Source organism: Macrotis lagotis, chromosome 1 (assembly GCF_037893015.1).
Source record: "Macrotis lagotis isolate mMagLag1 chromosome 1, bilby.v1.9.chrom.fasta, whole genome shotgun sequence".
Classification (NCBI taxonomy): domain Eukaryota; kingdom Metazoa; phylum Chordata; class Mammalia; order Peramelemorphia; family Peramelidae; genus Macrotis; species Macrotis lagotis.
This window is the reverse complement of record NC_133658.1, coordinates 527,757,259-527,776,346: the sequence shown is the minus strand read 5'-3', so window position 1 is coordinate 527,776,346 and position 19,088 is coordinate 527,757,259. Positions and strand designations below refer to the sequence as shown.

Here is a 19,088-nt window from a genome sequence, read left to right as displayed (position 1 = left end):
AAAGAAGAACATCTGTAAAATGGGTATAATAGTACTTAACTTTCCAAGGTTGGGAGAATCAAATGAAATAGTTGTAAAGTGTTTGTAAATTTTAAAATATTATATAATTGATAGTTCTTATTAATAGTAGCATCATTAACTGTTATAATTGCAATAGACCAAGTGTGACGTGACAGGGATTGTCAGGCATAGAAGAGAAAAAGCATATATACCAGACATGTGTATTTATTAGTATAGAAAAAAAGCTGAGCCCAAAGCTCAGAATGAAAGAGGAAAGAGAAAGCTGGATTCCTTTGTGGACATTGCAGTGAACTTTGACCAACCCCAGGGAGGAAATCTGAAAAAGAATGAAGGTAAAGTATCTTATTTAAAATCGTATACCAGAAAGGCTAGTCACACATTGAGTGAGGAAGTGGTAGTGACCTGAATATTTCACTGGTAGCCCATGTGATATCAGGATATTACAACAAAAGCCTTCATCACATTAGGTGGAGTTCCTGTGGAAAACTTGTGTGAGACCTGGATAAGAATCAGAAGGGATTTTTCTCAAACCCAGCATCATTCATGTTAAATTATCACTAGAAATGGCAAATAGTTCCTTGGAATAGATTACAGATAATTACTGGAAAGGAACCTTAGAGATCATCTAGGTCAGTCCCCTTGTTTTACACAGAAGGAAAAGGTGATCAAAGAGGATACCCTCATCCTGCTAATCATCCAGCAGATACTTTAGGTCTCTTGTTTCCTTGCTGCTTAATGTTCTTGTTAGCAACAGAAGCCAGTCATACATTGTTACCATCTCTTGCTAGTAAAATTAGAACATTTTTAGTACCGACTAGATCACTCTTGTTTGGCTTCAGTTGAATGCGATAACAGTATTTGTGGTATTTCAATTTGCATTCTTTTATATTTCAAGGTGGTTCTTTTTTGTCTTTAGAATTGTTAAACATAACCAATAAATGCCTTGGAGTTACAGCATAGGCTATTGTTTTATTTTTCCCTGGAGGTGATTTGTATATTCTTTCAATTGGCCCTATGCATAATCACACAATAAAAACTTTGGAATTTATGAGGAAAATAGGGTTAGAAGCACAATACTCAAAAATTTCATTAGTAACAAAAGTTAAAAACTTAACAAAAATGGTGACAGTTTTATATTTAAATTAAGAAATACATAGACTACAATAAATTGTAGTGACATTACCAGTCTTATCTCATGCTATTGCTTGCTAATTCCCATGCCAGACAGGAAATGGAGGTGGGAGTAGGAGAAAAAGAGAGAGAGAGAGAGAGAGAGAGAGAGAGAGAGAGAGAATTTGTGTGTGTGTTTGCATGTGTGTAGCAGTCCTCCTCCCCCCCACAGCTCCCATTGTGTCAGAAAATATACAATAACTATGGCATGTTATCTTGACAAAGATATGAGTTAGGAATTGTCCAAACTTGGTCCCTGAGGTAGTTACCAGAGCCCTAGCTCTGAGGTGAGGGAGAACCCTCACCTCAGGATCTATGTTACTGACTCATATATAAGGGACATAGGTGGGATTCCACATTAACCATGGAGATCTTGGGCATAGCTTCTTCTGTGGGATACCCTGTAGACACATGCCACAGTCTCTGGACAGTTGGGATCCATTCCTGGGATACTGGTATTCTGCATTCACCTCATCCTCATCAAGTATAATTGGGCATGAGAGTAGGAGAAACGTTGAGGTTCACCTTCTCTTCTCTTTCTTTCTGTGCTTGCCTCTCCAGTCTCCCACCAAGTGTTAGACACCAAACCCAGCCCATCCTTCCCCCAGGAGCTCTCACTGCATTCTGAATGTCCAACAGAGGAACCAGACATCCCTTCCCACAGACCTTAATGCCTGCTGGCCATATCTCTTCCTCCAATCTGCCTGTTGCCATTCCCTCCTCACCCTCCATCCATGTCCACTGCCACATTGCAGTTTTCCTTATTTGGAAATCTTGGGTAAGCCAATACATAATATGCTTTATTTGCAAACTGTTTACTGAAATTTCAGTTGTGTTAAAATAAACACATATTCAAAATAAATGATATAGAAAAGCTAGCATTTTGCTGGTAATAGAGTGGATGCTAAGTAAATTCATTACAGATTAGGGAATCAGCTTTCTCTTCTGGTAATTAATCATGCGACCTTGTCTAACACTCTGGAGACAGCTGAAATAATTGTCTCATATGTTCTTTATATATAAGATATTTATAATTTTTATAGTATGTAAGATATAAGATCATATATGCACACATACAAATATATATATGTATATATATAAAAACATACATAAATATTCTACTTTGGAGAAGCCTTAAGAGTGAGGATAGTGGAAAATATTTTGTCGTTCACCGTATTGACCATATGTCCTGGAAGTCTCTCTCCCATCTCAAAAACTTCCCTACTCAATCTATTGCCAGGTCTTATCTTTTTTCACCATAACATTCACATATATATGTGTGTGCATATATATATATATATATATATATATATATATATGTATATATATATATATATATATATATATATATATATATATATATATATATATATATATAATTCAAATAGCTATACCCTGATTCAGACCCTGTTCTTTCATATCTGAACTAATGTAATAGTCTTCAAATTGCTCTCCCTGTCTCAGGTTCCACTCAAATTTGTCCTCTATGACCTAAGTGATCTTTCTAAAGTATTTGTGCCCCTAATTTTTAACATTTTATTTATTCATTCTTCTGAATTTTAATGAAAACTCTAGACTCTTTATTGGTCCTGAGTCAATACCTTAGCAGAATAGTTGATCCTAAATTCCCAATATTTTGAGTAAAAATTTTTAGTATTTGTGTTTAAAACTGAATAAATGAAATTTAAAATGAAATAGCTAAATTTATTGGGATGGAATAACTTCTTTATGAGTCTCTTGTCAGCTAGTTTAACATACACTCCCAAAATCTTCTTTCTATGCCTCCATGTAAAATAGAGGTAATCATGAGGTTTCAGAGACTTAGAATAGTGCAAACTCTGGCAAGTTTAACAAGCCAGAACATATGAGCCATAGGTGCTTTTAATATAATTGTATAGACATTTTCTTCTGAATAGTTTCCCTAAATCTGTAGAGGTTCATACTCACATTCATACTATGATAATGAATTTTTGATCCTTAACAAATCTCAAAGATCATCTACCAAAATACATAAAAGATTAGAGTTTATGTCTATAAAAGGAGAGAAATCATAGTAATGAAATAACGAAACTGGTATATTCTATGATAAGTCATTTCAGTCATGTCCACCTCTTCATGGATAGTTTTGCCCTATCCTCCTCTAGTTCATTTTACTGATAGAACCTGAAGGAAATAGAGTTAAGTGACTTACCCAGGGTCACATAGCTAGTGAGTCTGGATTTAAATGTGCAAATATGAGTTCCTAACCCCACGGCAGGCATTCTATCCACTGTGCCACCTAGCTGCCCTGATGTACTATGACTCAGAATAATATATATTCAATAAAGCTTATATTGTACTTATAGATACTTTAATTTCTATGTTTCAGGATCCAAATATCTGATGAAATTATTGAATTGGAAAGTATCATTTGAATAAATTCACTGGTGTCAAATATATTCTATACTAGAAGGCTTGTGAGGTGAATGTAATTTTTTTAATTTTTTGTGATGAAAGTTTCATGTATCTTTTGCATTGAAATATTCAATCAAATGGTCATAAAAGAAAAATGGTGTCAGGACAATTTACAAACTTTTTCTAGATGCATATGATTGTATTTTGTGCAATGCACCATAAGATTTTAGTGTCCATTTGTGTCACTCCATTCTGATCTCAAAATTCCGTTAGAAACTACAAAGACAGAAGCTACCTTTGAATTTTGACCTATTTTTAGATCATGGATATTCTTTGGTTTCTATTAGTAAATAAATACCATTGTAATCTAGATGCTTTTCTGTCAGCCTAAAAGTTCCTATATTTGCATATTCCATTTTTATCACTATATTTAAATAGGTGAGAAGTGGAATGGCCACAGAGGATAGTAAGTCATTCTAATTATTTGACAATCTGCAGATCACTTACCTTTAGTGCCCTAGGGAACTTTTCTGTATTAGTTGGGGGAGTTTCCACATTGGGAATTTTCAACATAGATGAAATCTTAGATCAGGAAAAAAATAATTTGCATTACTATTTTCCTAATTCAGCACTGGGGGTGCAGGAAAGAAACTAGACAGTGGTGAGGAACATCAGTCTTTGTTACTTCAAATAGAACAGTAGGAGGAAAGTTCAATGTAATCACAAAACAGGTATAACACAAAAAAAATGTAAAATGGACATCTGTATTGTATGTTTTTCATATGTGTTCTAGAAGTAGAAAATATTTTCTTGCATCTCAACTTGAGCAAAAAAGGTAAACAGCGACAGAAATGGGAGAATTCTTTGTTTCCTTGAAGTCATGTTAGACAAGGATAAGGGTTTATGCCTTCCTACTTCATTTGAAGTAAGAGATTTTTTTAAAAGATATCAAACAATAGAAGACAAGATTAGGTAGCAAAGGAAAGGAGAAATTATGAACTAGGTTTATTTTGCTAATCATTTGTACTGGTGCTTTGGTTTTTCAAAATTTTTTTCAATCTGAACCATTCTTCTTAACTGTTCAATCTAAGGTTATAGAAATGTAAAAAAAAATCAGGACTTATATTTTAGAGATTTATAGAAGGAAGCTCAAGAAGGGATTTGTTCCTTATCTAGATTTTCTAAAAATCTCAACTAGGACGGGGGAAGTTCCTAGGAAAGTACCCAAGTACCTTTGGTACCTAGGAAAGAAGTACAATAGTGAAGTATAACTGCAGGAAACAAAGTAGAGATCTTAACAGTAAAAATAATGTGGGATGCAGCCAGGATTAAAGAAAAATAATATATTTATTATACAATGTACTTTACTAAACTCCATGTGGATGAGATCTAAGAAGAAACATGAGACATAATCCTCAACCAAAAGGAATTAAAAATCTAGTTTGGTGAACTGCAGGAAATAAAAGGAAAAGATACACATTCAAGGCAACAAAACTCTCAATGTTAAGAAATGGGTAAATTTTTAATTTAATTTTTTCAAAAAATATTTGTTTTCTCTCCTGTTTATCTGCCCAGTATTTAAAAAGCTTCACACAAATATGAATATTAATTTAACATAAATTCCTGCATTAATTAACTCCAAAAAATATTGTCTCATTCTGCATATTGAATCCAGTGCTGCTCTGTCAGGAATGAGGTACATATCAGAAACATTTTATCATTTCTTACAGCACAATAGTATTCCACAATATATAAGCATTTCCCAATTGATAAGCACACCCTTAGCTTCCAAGTTGTTGAATTACTTTAAATGTTTTTTGTAGATTTAGGTCTCTTTCTTCTTTATTGATATCTTTGAAATAGAATAATGGTACCACTGGGTCATAAGATAAGCAGCTTAGTTGACCTATTTGATAAAGTTTCAAATTTATTTCCATAATTTTGGGATGGATTCACAATGCATTAATGCTTCTAGTTTCCCAAAGATCCTCTTAACATTTTACTTTTTTTGTCATGTTTGCAAAATGATGACTGTTTTGTGAGGGACTTAATTTTAAATTCCATTTTTCAAAATTATTTATTTATTTATTTCCAGCCATTTGTACATGTATATTTCCAAGTTACAAAATTTTCCTCCACCCTTCCTTTCCACTCCCTCGCCTTAGCAGGGAATAGTAAGATGAGTATTTTACATATATATTTTGTCAAACATATTTGCAAATTAGTAATTTTTGGCATGAGGAATTAGAATTAAGGGATATACATAAGAGATAATTTTTATAGTGTCCATCAGATTCTGAAGGATTTTTTTCCTTGTGTGTTTGTGATTTGTTTTGTTTGTCTTCCTCTAGTTCGGGATAATATAGTCCATAACCAGTCAAATACAATTGTCCTTACTCTCTGAATTGTGGAGAGCATTTGCTTCCTTCAAGGTTTTTCATTTCAAAATATTGATGTGTAAACTGTTCTCTTGGCTCTACTCCCTTAGCTCAGCATCAGATTCTGCAAATCATTCTATGCTTCTCTAGAGTCTGACCATTTATGGTTTCTTATAGAACAATAGTATTCATGTATTATCATCACTTGTTTAACCATTCCCCAATTGATGGGCATCCCCTTAATTTCCAATTCTTTGCCACTACAAAAAAAAAAAGCTGCTATGAATATTTTGGAACGTGAAGGACTTTTCCCATTTTTTACAATTTCTTCTGGATATAGTCTTTGAATTGGAATTGCTAGGTCAAGGGGTATGAACAATTTTATTGCTCTTTGGGCATAGTTCCATATTGCTCTCCAGAAAGGTTAGATCTATTCATAAGTCCACCAGAAATGCATCAATATCCCAATCTTCCTACAACCTATTCAACATTGATCACTTTCCCTTTTTCTCATCTGGGCTAACATAACAGGTGTGAGATGATACCTCGTTGTTTTAGTTTGGATTGTATATAGCTTTAATTTCTTCATTTGAACACTGTGCATATCCTTTGACCATTTATCAATTGGGAAATGATTTATGATCTTATAAATTTGTTCCAATTCTCTATATATTTTAGAAATGAGACCTTTATCAGAACTCCTAGTCATGAAGATTGTTTCCCAGCTTTCTGCTTTTCTTCTAATTTTGGCAGCATTGATTTTATTAGTGCAAAACCTTTTTAATTTAATACAGTCTAAACAATACATATTTCAGTTTTTCCTGTGCTCTAATTCTTGTTTGATCATACATTTATCACTTTTCCATAGATCAGAGAGGGTATTTTTGGTCTATAATTAATGGTATCGCTCTTTATATCCAAATCCTGTACCCATTTTGAACCTATATTGATACAGGGTGTGAGATGTGGATCTATGCCTAGTTTTTGCCATACTTTTTTCCAGTTTTCCCAACAATTTTTGTCAAATAATGCATTCTTATCCCAGAGGATGATGTCTTTGGGTTGTCAAATAGTAGATCGCTGTAGCTGTTTACCTCATTTTCTTTTGAACCTATCCTAATCCACTGATTTATTACTCTATTTTTGACCAGTACCAGGTAGTTTTAATGACCACTGCTTTATAGTAAAGTTTTAAATCTGGCAGAACTAGGTCACCTTCCTTTACATTTTTTTCCATCAGTTCCACTGCTATTGTTGCCTTTTTGTTGCTCCAGATGAATTTTGTTACTATTTTTTCTAGCTCAGTAGTTATTTGGTAGTTTGATTGGTATGGCTCTGAATAAGTAATTTTTTATTATATTAACTCGACCTAACCATGAACTTCATTTCTGAATTGGAGTCTTTGGTTTCTGATACTATTTATATTATTAAAGATCCATTCACCCTTGCTTTCTGGTGCTTAATAGGAATGAGTGTTGTACCATAACTTTTCTGCATATAATATAATTATTTTCTGATTCTTGTTGTTAATGTGCTATTTTAGCTTTATAATTTTCCTAATACTGAGCCAATCCAGGATTTTTGCTATTAAACCTAAACTGACCAAGGTGTATAATCTTCATGATATGTTCTTATTGCCTCTTTTCTAAAATTTTATTTAAAATTTTTGAAAAAATTCATTATTAATAATATTCATAGAGGACAGCTAGGTAGAAGAATAGGTAGAGTCCTAGAGTCAGAAGAACCTGAGTTCAAAACTGGCATCAGACAGTTAATAACTTATTTAACTGTTTGACCTTGGGCAATTCACTTAACCCCACTGCCTTGCAAAAATAAAAAAACCCAAAATATTCATCTAGTGTTTGCTTTTTGAATTTTAATCCTTTCTAGTTTAGTGATCAAGACCATTTTTATATTACATAAAAATGGTAGAATCTCTTATTTGTTAGTTTCTATAATATTGTAATTAATTGTTCTTTCAGCATTTGGTATGTGATGTATAAATGTTTGAGGAAATAAAATTACTGGGAAATTAGGCATTTTATTAATTGTGCTAGCTAATTAATAAAAAGGATCAGTGACATTCTCAAAATGGCAAAGACATCACATAAAATCTATTCTCTACCTATATGCCATTGAAAAGTGATGATACTGGGGGTAGGCTGAGGGTAGATCCTGAGGGTAGACTGGCTAATAAGTAATGAGAGAATGAATATTATAATGAGTTGAACTTACTCTACTGAGGATCTGGAGGAAAGGATTCTGATCACTCAGGCTTGGTCAAAGAGATAGCTATACCCATACAAACCTATCTAGGAATGATCTAGACAAAAATTACTAATTTGTAAATATGTTTAACAAAATATGTATGTAAAATGCTGACCTGACTATTCCCTGCTGAGGGAATGTAACTTGGAAATATGCATGTACAAAAGTGAGATTGTTACCCAGATGGTAATTGTCAGAACTCTGATTCAGATGTAGTTTGCTTTTTACTCCAAATCCATCATCTTGCCACTGTCCCAAGCAGCGCTTCTCTTAAATACTTTTGGATGGGTCTGTTCTTCATGATTGTTCTTGAAGAGATCTATTATTTCTCAATAATCAATCGATTCCTCTTGATTCTTCCAATCCTCTTTTTCCTAATTTGAATTACTATAGTGACTTCACATTGCTAGGAAGGTCTACTAAGGTCAATCCTGATCAATGTATTGCTCAAGTCATAGTTGAATCTTTCTGTCTCTCCTTGTTTCTACTTTCATTGGGTACATATTTGCTACATTATTTTCCTGAATTTAGTTTAAGAGAATGAGCCTTTGCAGCCCCATTAATAAGTTTGTGGGTTTTTCCCTCTATGTCGCCTTCCTTAGTTCTGAAAAATGAATTTAAATTTTCAGTCTCTGCCAGCTGCATTACTCTGATAAGGGCAACAACCTGGGAAACAATCTGGAATTAGTTGAATGAATCCAAGCCTCAGAAAAAGCAATCTCAGGAGATAGTTTCTGAGTTTTTAATGGGACTAGAAGAGAAGTTGAATTTATAGTCACATTTTGTTATTATATTTTATTTTTTCAATAACATTCAAAGATTGTTTTCAACATTCATCTTTTTGAAAACTTTTGAGTTCCACGTTTTTCTACTTCCCACCTTTCCCTGACCGTCCCCATGAGAGTTAGTAATCTGATATAGGTTATACATGTACAATCATCTAAAACATACTTCCACATTGGACATTAACAATATTATTTCATTTGCAAAAGTTGTTCCCTGATTATAACCAGTAACCAGTATTGATTTCAGAATGAAACACTTTACATTCATAATGTAACACTTTTGCATTCTCTTTCTACACTACCTAATACTATTTTTTAAGAAAAGCAATTTTCTCAATACTTTCATAGACACCCAAAGGAACTAATTCATAAGTTTGGCCCTAATTATTACAAAAACAATTCTGGATGAAACAGTTCACTGGAATTATTGGTAGCATTGAACTCCTAGTAGTAAAAGTGCTGGTTTGGTTTGAAAGATTAGAGGCATTTCCAGGCAAAGGTGGTACTCTTGGTTATGTTGACAACACCAGAGCTGCAAAGACTTACATAGCAACAATCTTTTGTTTGTTGTTGTTGTTATTATTATTATTATTATTATTATTATTATGTCACTTCTCTTCTTTGATGTACAGTCTCTTTAATATGAATGTTTTGATTTTTACAGATCACTTCATCCTATTGCTCTTCCTTTCTGATAATTCTGTTTTTAAGTTCTAATTTCTTCACTGTACTTATCTCATTTCTACTTTTGTTTCAGGTACATGGATAGTTTATTCTAATCAACATTTAAGCCGTTTTTCTTCTGAATGTGTTCTTGACTCCTTCTGCACCCTGCCTTGTTGCTGAATGCATATTACTCAGATGGTTAACAGTTAAAGTTTTAGTTGTTCATTTGAATCAGCAACACTATTACTCTAGTTTGTTGATATTGTTTAGAGCTACTGCTGTCAATTTTGGACTTCAAAAGACTTGTAGTATGAGTGGGTTCTCATAAGACAACATTTAAAAATTGAAGATAAACCTTAGTCTTCATTTAAACTTCACAGTTACTTCTTTGACATGGATGGTGTTGTTCATCACAAGTCCCTTAAAATTGTCTTTGTTTATTGCTGAAATGAACAAATTCATTGTGCTTGATCATCACCCCATGTTCTTATTGGTGTGTGTAATGTTCATATCAGTGGATTCTCACAGCTTTCAATGCTACATTGATGATGAGGCACCTATAACTACTTTGGGGATGGCTATTACACTTTGTCACTTTTCTTTTCTTGTTCCCTAGCACAATGTCCATGACTTTCTACCTTAAATATTCTTCCAAATATTTGATTAACATTCTTATAATTGAAAGTCAGTTTTCAAGCTTCTTGTCAAGTGCATCAATAAACCAGATGAACATAGAACATACTGCCCAATTGAATGTATTGCTACCCTCAGTACTCTTTATTCAGAGAGATGGGGAGCCAGATGGATTGCTGAACTCTGTAGACCATATTTGTAGAAGACCACTATAGATATAATATAATCAACTTCAGAATTTTTTGGCATTTGATTATTTTATTATAGAAGAGTGGTTTGTAGAGTTTTATTTTCATTAATGATGGAGCTTAGAAATATTGGCTATACTGTCATGGAGTAAACAGCATATTAGAGTCTAACCCTGGAGATGAAGAAAATCCAGAAATCCAGGGTGCTCTGGAAGAAACTAAGCAGAAACAATTACCCAACCCAAACAAGCACTATCAGTGAAGATAAGGAGAGACTGGCCTTAGCAGAAAGACCTAACTAAGGAACTAAAGCTAGAATGATAAGTAAATCAGGTTTTTGGCAGTTTTATTGGTAAAAGAAAACACTGACCAGTATCAAATATAGTTTCACTCACTTTAAATGGGACCAAGAAAATTTAAATCTGTTCCTCAGGTTTATTTAGGAAATGTGACCGATCAGAGAAACTATGAACATATATTTTTTTGCCCACTATCTCATTTTCCATCTCATTTTAACTGCATTTGAATTTTTAACAATCCTTTTAATATCTCTTTTCTAATTTATCTTCTGTGATTGCCTATTCCTTATTTGGTCATGAACTCTTCCTCAATCTATAGATCTAAAAGATAATTTTTCTTTTATAATTTTTTTATGATGCGATCTTTTATGTTTTAGTTTATCTTGTTATATAGTGTGAGATATTTGTCTATACCTAATTCCTACCAGATTGCTTTTCAATTGTTCTAGTTATTTTTACTGTCTTGTCCTTCCGCTGGAAGCCCTATCATCAATTAGCAGTTTTTACAAATCCTTTCTTGGAGATCAATATGTTTTGCCTGTATAGAAAGTTTTGGTTTAATGCTTTTTTGTTTTTTAATTCTCTTCTTCCAGATTATTCTGTATCTGCATGTATTTGCATTCACAGTTATCCTATCTTTTCTTGCTTTAGTAAGACTTTTCCACCAAGAATTTAAATTTTCCCATTCTACCAATGTTTTCTGCTGTGTAAGTCAAAGATTCCTATTTCTCTTTCAAACCAAGGAGGTATAGCATGTTTGGGTTCCATGTTTTCTCCAGAATTCAAAGGGTGATCCTTTTTCTTGTCAGGTATTGAATCATTTTCCTTTGTCTCACTATATTTATTCATAAATGTATAAAATCTGAGTTTTCTTTCTTCTGAGATCTTGAATAATTTCAGTCTTTTTTTTTCTTATTTACCCCTATTGCTTACCATCTGACTCCCTTTTCCCTGGCAGTGGTTTCCCTGGGAGCTGGATTTCAAAGGTATTCTACTTCCTCCTAAATTGAGTGATTTACAGTTCACTGATCTAGGTCTCTTCCCCATGTGCTTTCTAGGGAGATAGAACTGGACTCCTCTGGATGCTGGACTCGTTCCTTTAAGTTCAGTGGAATGCCCAACAGTCAATCTGCACATGTATGTGTGTACCTTCCTCTCTCTGTTCTTGAGTTCTTTGGCCTGAAAACACAGAGCATTTCGATGCTTCAATCAAAGCCTGAGCAAATCTTGTTGTTTGGAGTTGGATCTCCAAAGTACTGGTCATAATGGGGGCAGGTGGCAGGAGTGGCTGGGCATAAGGCAGAGTTGAGCTCAGGAACAAGTACAGACAGCCTAGTGGTTTTCTCTGGTTCTTTACTTTCCTCCAGAATTCTCCTTTAGCCCTGAACGATTGCACCTGACTATCACAACCTGAATTTGACTCTAGAAACTAGTGGGACGGGGGAGAACAAGGTGAGCTAGAGGCCTTTTATGAGCCTGTGGGTTGTTTTATGGAGGAGTCTTGCTAATGGGAGCTTGGTTAAAGGGTGAAAAGGGAGTATGAAGTTAGTGCCCTTTAAAGTTTAGGAAGTACTGGACTTTGCTATTATGAATTAGTTCATTGAGTTTTACCTTTGTGCCTTATTTAGACCATAGGGATAGCTGAAATTGCAATATGTCTGGCACATAATTTCTATTTGGAAGAGTATGAGAAGTCATGAGAATTGGAGTGTCCAATCTTCTAGAAGGAAGTCTGACAATTTTTATTGAATAGAGTCCTTACATTAGTATGTTCTATACTGTTTCATGAATAAACTTTTCCTTTTTATTAACCAATACTAATGATTTTGATGTTTACTAATAGAGTTTGACAATAGTTACCACCAAATCTTACTTCCCAACTGCTAACTTTGGTTATATTAATTATCCATGAAACTATCAGAAATTCTTGAAATCATATGATATACCATGAACAAAATTTAAAGTAAATAAATATTAGTCAGTCTTTCTATTAGAAAGTAGCAAAGAGGCCGTCCTCCCGGCCCTGGGCCTCGGGTCCCGTCCCCTCTCCCCGCCTCCCGCCCAGCGCCATGAGCAGTAGCGGCGCGGACCCCGAGGCGGGCCCGGCCCCGACCCCCACACGCCCCCCCCCCCGGCCCCAGTCCCGACCCCGGCCCAGGCGGCGGCTCCCGCCCTAGCCGAGAGCAAGGCCAGCCCCGCGGGAGGCGCGGGCCCTGGGCCAGGCCGGGGGACATGTCGGACCGTCGGGCCTCTGTGCCAGTGTCCGCGGCGGGGGGCACGGCGCCCCCCGAAGGTGCCATGTCCAATGAGGTGTACGTACTCCCCGCGCTGCCAACGGAGAGGTCAAGCCGGTCGTGTCCAGCACGCCCCTGGTGGACTTCCTCATGCAGCTGGAAGACTACACGCCCACAATTCCAGATGCTGTTACTGGCTACTATCTAAACCGAGCTGGGTTTGAAGCCTGATCCCAGAATTGTCCGGCTCATCTCCCTGGCAGCCCAGAAGTTCATCTCTGACATTGCCAATGATGCCCTGCAGCACTGCAAGATGAAGGGCACCGCCTCAGGCAGCTCCAGGAGCAAGAGCAAAGTATACCCTGACCATGGAAGATCTGACCCCTGCACTCAGCGAGTATGGCATTAATGTCAAGAAGCCGCATTATTTCACCTAAACTCACCTCTTCCCTGGCTGGCCTGGGATGGGCACAATCATATCAAACTTGGTCCTCTTGACTGGGTCCTCATTCATACAGATCTTCATGAGTTTACACACATGTGGGGAGATACCTGGAGGAATGGTAGGCCGAAGGCCTTCCAGGGCAACCTACAGGCAGCAAGAATCCCAGGTTAAGGATCTCTCTATCCCATAAACCTGCTTCTCCCCTCCCCTTCCCCTCAACATGCCCCTGCAACCTCCAGACCTTCATGCCAATTTCCATGTTGGAGAGGTCAGCATATGGCACCTCCCTTGTCACTAGTTCCCACAACAGTACTGCAAAGCTTCACATGTCTGCAGAACGACGATTAATCTCCTCTGGCTTCTTCTGCAGGGCTGGATCAGGAGAGGATTGGGATAAGAAAGTGATTCTTCCCCTATCTCCCACCTCCCAAATAAATCTGCTTCTGTCTTCATCCCCCGCTACCCTCAGGAGCCACCCAGGCAGGGGCATACATGCACCCTGGACACTGGAAGGAGAATTTCACATCAGCCATGCTGATATGGGCAGTCATGTCCTCATCGATCTAGAGGGAAAGACAAGACTGGTTATAGTGGGAATCTGCTCAAGAGACAGTTGGATTAGACATCCCAGGTACACTGCAGCCTTAAGCCTCACCATGACACTTCAGCTGTTGAGGCGTGCTGGGGTATAAGGGGCTCCAGTGTATGCAGAAAGGCCATCCCCGGGGCCATATCCAGAGCAAACTTGACTGCTTGAGTCTGGTCAACAACAAAATCTGGGAGAAGGAAAGTTCATAAAACAGGGAAGGTGTTACCCTAAGTCAACTATCTTCAGGCTCCTACTCCCGCCCCTACCCTCTGGTGTCCCCAGCTGTAATCCGTCTTATAATCACTCACTGGTTCCTTCATGAAGTACGTTGTAGAGGGAGCCATAAGGCATCCAGTGGGTGATGAGAGTGGGTCTGGGGGCAGGGGTTGCCTGGAAAGCTCCCAACACAGGCAGCACATTAGGGTGTGAAAAAATCCTGCAAAAGATTCACATGCTGCTCTGTCCCTTTATGGCCCCCTTCTCCCCCCCACCCTAGGCACCAACTTCCCCACCTCAGTTTGGGATATTCCTCATTAAAATCTCTGCTCTTCCTTGTGCTCCCCCCAAAAAAGTAGCAAAGATTTGTACAGTTCAGCAGCAGTCAGCATTGCTAACTCTTTTTTTTTACTTTTAAAGATTTTATTAATTTTGAGTTTTAGCCTCTCTGGGGAAAGAAAATGAAGTATGGTGGTACTAGACTTTTTTCATTGTTGTTTTCAGGTTCAAATTCTTTCCCTTCATCCAGGCTTATCCCTACTAAATGAGAAGGCAAGCTATTTCATGCAAAAATATTAAATTGTTTAGCTATCCACTTAAAAGTAATCATCTAGCTTTACCCTAAATTAGAATAATTTAATTTTTTGATTTTTTTCTGAACATAACAAGTTACATAAAGTGAACATAACATAGAATAAAAAAGCTTCTTGTCCATGAAAATGAAAATCTTTACACTAAGGAACTTGTGTTTCTCTTTTTTTGACACGAAATACTCTCAAAATGTAACTTTCAAGTCTGTCCTCAGATATGATTCACTCTTTATGTTCTTCTTCTATCTTTTGTATAAATTCTTCAATGACTAGTTTTTTTTTCTTTTTTTGGTGACATTATGTTTAACAACCCATTTCTCTCAATTCTCCTCCCCTCTCCTTCCTTTTGTCCCCCTCCTTCAAAAGGAAGAAAAGAAAATTTTTAAAAATGTTAATGAGAATGAATAGTCCAGCAAAGCACAAAACCATATATTGGCTCTATCCAAAAATTTATGGCTCATTCTGCATCTTGAGTCCAATACTTCCCTTTTCAAGAGAAGGAATAACATGATTCCTTATTTATCCTCTGGCATTATGTTTGATCATTTTATAATTAGTTCTTAAATGTTTCATATTTCTTTTTCTTTATATTATTGCGATAATTTAATGAAATTGATTAATTTTTCACCAATTTTATTTATTATAGTTTGTATAAATTCAAGCAAGTCTTTTCCAGGCTTCTCTAGCATCATCCTTGTAATGTTTTCTTACCATGCGATAATATTTCATTTTTAATATATATAATTTGTTCAGCCATTTCCCAATAAGGAGCATCCTTTTCGTTACCTGTGTTTTTGCTTAGCAAAAAAATGTCTGCTATAACTTTCCTTATGAGTTCTATCCTTTTTTAAAAATTTCTTTGGTATATAGGCCTAGAAATGGCACCACTTGTCAGAGAATAGACAATTTAATAGTCTTTGTGACTTAGCACCAAACTTTCCTGAATGCCTAGACCAATTCACAATTCCATCAGTGATTCATTAATGCTCTTGTTTTCACATATTTCTCCAATAATTGTCATTGTCATTTGGAATTATTCTTGTAAATTTGATTGATATAAGGCAGAAGCTCAATTGTTTAAATTTAGATTTCTCTAATTAGTAGTGATTTGGCACTGTTCTAAAATAGAATTCTTCCCTTGAAAAACTGCCTTTTTCATATATTTATCATTTTCATATCTGTAATGCTAGAGATGGGAGATATTCAGGGTTCATTCATTCTAAGGCTTTTATTTAATCAAAACAATAAATAAATGATAGGTCAGAAAAGCTAAGTAACTTGCTTAAGGTTGATACCGCTAATTAGTTGAAACTAGAATGGGGTTTTACAATTCGAATCAAAGCTGGAGTTCAAGTCTCTTGAATTCCAAGTCAGTTTTAATGTCAGTTACATCATACTCTCCCTTTTTCCTTCTATAGAGAACAGGAATTAAAAAATAAAGGACTGATTTTGAAAAAAATAATGGAACAGGAAGAGGAGCAATATAGAGAAGACTTCAAAGCTATCTATGCAAAGGTGAGCTGATACAATTTCTATATGCTTTTTTCAACTCAAGTAGAATTTACTGAAAATTGGTTGTATTCACAGTAATGAAAATGGTGAGAATCAGGCATTGGAGATAATTAATAAAGTTATGAATAAAAATGGTGCCCATATTAATCTATATAAGATAAATGCTTTCTGTTTCATTCATACATTCTCCTGAATAGGGCAATCTTTCTTACAACACTTACTGACTTCCTTGAGCTATCTCACTCCTCTATGCATAATCCTATTCCTCACTTTTCCTAAAACTCACTATGGAAACCATATGGGAATCACTACCTCTCCCCTCATTGACTGTCTCATTCACGAACCACCCGAAATCTTCAAGTGACTTGTCTGCTTGATCCAAAGAACCATTATGAGCAGAGAGTATTGGTCTTCTTTGTTTCTCCCTTGTTCTCAAGCTATTAACTAATTCTTGGTCTTAAATAAAATGGGATTCAGCAACTTTAATCCAATTAAGGAGACAAAGGTTCACCTGGCTTTAACATCTGCTCTGTAAATGTACCTTCTAAATTTTTGAGAGTCTAGGTTTTAATCATTTTTTTTTTATTCTATACCCTGAAATTACTTGATATTGTCATCTTAATTAATACCTCTGGATCTTTGATGATCCATTCCAACCATTTGAAACCTTAAGACTTCAGGATCATTCAAAACTTATGTTTTAGGTGATCTTTATATATTATCTACTCCAATTAAAGTATAGAGTAAGAATTTCTCAAGACTATGAAATTTCTAGGTTTTTTTCTCTTTGTACTTCCAGTGCTTAGCATAGTGTTTTGCATTTGGGACAACTACTTAATGCATGCTTTTTTCTCTAAAATTCAGAGCCCCTCAATGATTTAATACTGATTTTCTACTGCTGCATTTTCCCTTGTTTATTTCCTACCCAAATTGGTCTTCTGACTCTTAAAAAAATCAAATCATGGGGTAGAATTCATCCTGGAGAGTTTCTTATTATAGGCAAGTTTTTTTTTACAAGGCAATGGGGTTACCAGGCTTGCCTAAGGTCACACAGCTAGGCAATTATTAAGTGTCTGAGGCTGGATTTGAACTCAGGTACTCCTGACTCCAGGGCTGGTGCTCTATCCACTGAGCAACCTAGCTGCCCCTAGGCAAGTCTTTTAAACCTATTTTTCCAAGAAAAAGTATTAACTTATATCCATAGATAAAATACAGATTTTTAAGGTAGAAGACAAGGTATGGGCAGAGGCACAGCGAACAAGTTATATGCTATAATAGATTATGCCATAGGTTCAATGGATTGAGGGTAATGGTGATGCAAAACAATTATAAGAACATAATCCTAGTTCAGAGTATGGGATGAAACATTTTCAATTAAATGAATTCAATGAAAACTTGTTTTCAATTAAAATAGTCTGTTTTATCTTCTTTGCCCCCCCAACCCAGAAATTGGGAGAATTGAGGGAATCATAATTTGTATAATAAAATTGCATAATCAAAAGAAAGTCCTACATTCACATTGTCCATGCCCAAAATATTATCTCTTTTTACAAAGAAAATGTATTCACTTCTCTGTCTATAAGTGTGTAGCATGGCACCAACATCATTTCTAGAATCATATAGTCAGTCACTGATTTGATCAGGACTCTTTCAGAGTTATTTGTAATTATAAAATTCTTCATTGTCCTACTGAACTCATTTCACTCTGCATCAGTATACAGGTCTTACTATGTATGATGAAACTTTTTCTCATTTTAATCATTTCTTAAAATAAAAATGATACTCCATGATTTTGATAATATAATACTTCAATTTGTCTTTTAACTCTTTCTTTGGTAGAATTTATATAGGATTTGTTGCAATATTGCTGGGCAAAGGGTATGCAGAGTTAGGTAACTTCAAGCAACCTATCAATATACTAACAGCAACACAACATTCTTCTTCCAACAGGTTTCATTTGAATTACTTACTTGGAGGAATGTTCTATTTATTTATTAATAGCAATTAAATTTCTCCCTATAAAAATTTGTGTATGTGTTTTTCCTATAAACATTTTAGAATGTGTTATTAAAGTTTGGTTAATTATGGATCATTCCACTTTTGCAAAAGAGAAAAAAATGAATCTTAAATAATTTGTCACGATCATATAATCCTAGGCAAAAATTGCTATTAGAACTTATTTCTATTGAACTTAGCCCACAGACCTTTCTGCTTCCTGATTTTGATAAATTATTTTAGTTTTATTGGAACATATATTGGAACACTGAAACATAAATTTACCAGAGGTTTAGAAGGAAGGTACTGGCAGAGTTCAGAAACATGAAGAAAGGGCAGCTAGGTAGCACAATGGATAGAGAGCACTAACCCTGGACTCAGGAAGATCTCAGTATAAGTTTGGCCTCAGACACGTAAGAAAAATTAGCTGTGACCTTGGGCAAGTAAATTAACCCCTTTGTCTTGCAAAAAATCAAAAAGAAATTACATCAAGAAATAAAAACTCAGTTTGGATCATACTTCTGAAAATAGTAGGGGTGGGGAACTATTCCAATAAGTGTAGGAGAAGAATACACTGACCCTGGAGAAACAAGTAGAAGAATAAATATAAGAGACATTCATCATAAATTATAAATTTCAGGAACCAGGAAGAAGATGGCATCATTGAAACTGATGAGGAAACATCAAAAACTATTTAATTGAGTC

General features: G+C 35.5%; 1 protein-coding gene, 1 long non-coding RNA gene and 1 pseudogene across 2 annotated transcripts in view; 2 read left to right on the top strand and 1 right to left on the bottom strand.

Annotated features, from left to right (window-relative positions):
• Window positions 1-19,088, bottom strand: part of LOC141505173 (uncharacterized) — a 205,220-nt gene that overhangs the window by 61,218 nt on the left and 124,914 nt on the right. The gene's annotated exons all lie outside the window — the stretch shown is intronic.
• The window catches only part of LOC141520938 (uncharacterized), a 36,903-nt gene that overhangs the window by 15,124 nt on the left and 2,691 nt on the right, over window positions 1-19,088 (top strand). Inside the window, exon 3 of the long non-coding RNA XR_012477802.1 lies at window positions 16,295-16,391. This is a non-coding gene — a long non-coding RNA (uncharacterized LOC141520938). The remainder of the gene's footprint in view (window positions 1-16,294; window positions 16,392-19,088) is intronic.
• Window positions 12,872-14,006, top strand: LOC141520930 (transcription initiation factor TFIID subunit 10 pseudogene; annotated as a pseudogene).